This window comes from Nicotiana sylvestris, chromosome 5, assembly GCF_000393655.2.
Source record: "Nicotiana sylvestris chromosome 5, ASM39365v2, whole genome shotgun sequence".
NCBI lineage: Eukaryota > Viridiplantae > Streptophyta > Magnoliopsida > Solanales > Solanaceae > Nicotiana > Nicotiana sylvestris.
The window spans coordinates 11,553,989-11,556,879 of record NC_091061.1 but is presented as its reverse complement, the minus strand read 5'-3'; positions in this window follow the sequence as shown (position 1 = coordinate 11,556,879).

Here is a 2,891-nt window from a genome sequence, read left to right as displayed (position 1 = left end):
TATACTAGTAAGTGCCGAGCCTAACCTTGACGAAGTAGTGACAAGGCTACGGTGGAGCAATTACAATATAACATGCATACAGTATATAATAAAGTGAAAAAGAAGTACGGAATAGAATGAAACAGTAACTTGCCATGAAATGAATACGGAACTCAAATATCTTATCAGTACTCAGCTATAACCAATCCTTAAGTGAGATACAAAACTACAAATAACTTCACAACAGAAGAAGGATACATAAACAATAAATTGATGTAGCGCGCATCCTGATCCCACCGTATAATTAGTAACAATATGAACATTCACCCTTATTACTCCGTATCAATCCACCCTTATTTCTCTTGTTGTGGCATGCAACCCGGTCCCACCGTATCATAACAATCCACCTTTATTACTCCTAAATATATCACTCTTATTCCTCTTGTTGTGGCGCGCAACCCGATCCCACCATATCAGTACCGATCACACAATAAGAACATAAATTTTACAATTGGGCTCAAAACTCCTCATGGTATTTAACTTCAAATAAAACAAACAAAACGTGGTAAAATTATGAAACTTCACTCGAATTACACTACTCAGCGAAATCAATAAGAAATATACCACTAAACACTGATAGCCAGCCCAAACCACTAATATGAATTGATGAAACCATGTAATATCCAATACTTTTAACAATGAAAACAATGTCCGTCAAGTAGCAACTAAACATGAAAATATCAATTAAACAGGTGGCAGTTAAGGCAGGGAACAATATATTAAGAACAGGAAGGGAACAGTCAAAGCAGATAAATTGGCGGCGCATAGGTACTCGTCACATCACTTGTACGCCACACACAAGGATTTTCACATAGCAATTAAGTCGGGGATCCCTAATCCCTCGAGTTGAAGTTAGACCAAACACTTACCTCGATCCACAGGCCACTCACTGCTCAATTACCGCTTTTCCTCTAGCTTCCACCTCCGAACCACTCATATCTATTAATAATTAACTTAATAACATCAATTATCGCTACAGAAATCAATTCCAATACATAATTAAAAGTTTCTCAACATTTCCCCCAAAAAGTCAAAAACCGACCCGGGGCTCGCTTGGTCAAAACTCGAGGTTCGAACCAAAACTCATCCACCCATTCACCCCCGAGCCCAAATATGTTATTAGTTTCGGAATCCGACCCCAAATCGAGGTCTAAATTTCCAAATTTGCAAAATCCCCAATTCTCCAAAAATTCCTAATTTTCTACCCTTAAGAACAAGATTTAGGACTAGAAATCTAATGGGTGTTGATGGAAATTGAAGGAAATGAGTCAAAGAGTGCAAACATGATTTGGAGTTGAATTCCCTCTTCAAAAATCGCCCAAGGTTGAGTTCTAGTGATGAAATATTAAGTTTGGGAAGAAGTCCCGTTTTTGAAGTCTGTTTTAAAATACTGGACAGATCTCATTGCGTTCGCGAGAGACCTGTCGCGATCGCGGTGCACAACGGCCAGAAAGGTTTTCGCATTCATGAAAAGTTGCACGTGTTTGCGATGGTTTGTCCCCCCTGACCTTCGCGTTCGCGAGCTTAGGATCGCGTTTGCGTAAAACAACTTAATGATTCCCAACCCATCTCCATTTTACTGTACGCGTTCGCGTGATGCCTGTCGCGTTTGTGAAGAGCAGCCCCCCAGTGCTCTGCGTTCGCGACGAACAAACCCATCCCCAGCCCAGATTACACTTCGCGTTCACATGAGAAGTTTCGCGAACTTGAAAAAGGAAACCAGCAACTGCTGAAGCTGCAGAAAACCAGCATTTCTTAAGTCTAAAACACCCCGAAGCCTATCCGAAACTCACCCGAGCCCTCGGGGCTCCAAACCAAACATGCACACAAGTCTAAAAATATTATACGGACTTACTCGCGCGATTAAATCGCCAAAATAACACATAGAACTACGAATTTAGCACTAAACTGCCTGAAATTTTCAAAAAAGTTTTAAAACTTCTATTTTCTCAACCAAAGATCTGAATCACGTCAAATCAGTCCCGTTTCTCACCAACTTTCACAGATAAGATATAAATATCATAATGGACCTGTACCGGGCTCCGGAACCACAATATATCAAACATTTCCAAAATTCTTTAAACCATTATAATTTTAGTCTTTCAATTTTCATCAAAAATTCATTTCTCGGGCTAGGGACATCGGAATTCGAGTCCGGGCATATGGCCAGGTCTCATATTTTACTACGGACTCACCGAGACCGTCAAAACAAGGGTCCGGTCTTCTAAAAACATTGACCGAAGTCAATCAAAATCAATTTTTAGGCCAAAAATTATTATTTCATCAATTTCCACATAAAAGCTTATCGAAAACACAGCCGAACTGTGCACGCAAATCGAGAAGAGATATAATGAGATTTTAAGGCCTCAGAACACGAAATCGAGTTCTAAAACATAAGATGACCTTTTGGGTCATCACATACTCCACTCTAAAACAATCATGCATCCTCGAACGAACAAAGAAAAGTACCTGAGCTGGTGAAAAGGTGGGGATATCTACTCCGCATATCGGACTCGGAATCTCAGGTAGCTGCCTTAACAGGCTGACCTCTCCACTACACTCAAACCGAAGGATAACTCTTCGATCTCAACTGACGAACCTACCAGTCTAAAATGATTACCGGCTCTTCCTTGTAAGTCAAATCCTTGTCCAACTAGACAGTGCTAAAATCTAACACGTGGGATGGATCGACGTGATACTTCCGAAGCATGGACACAGGAAACACTTAATGTACCGCTGATAAACCTGGTAGCAATGCAAGTCTATAGGCCATCTCTCCCACTCGCTCAAGGATCTTGAAAGGCCCGATATACCTAAGGCTTAACTTGCCCTTCTTTCTAAACCTCATTATG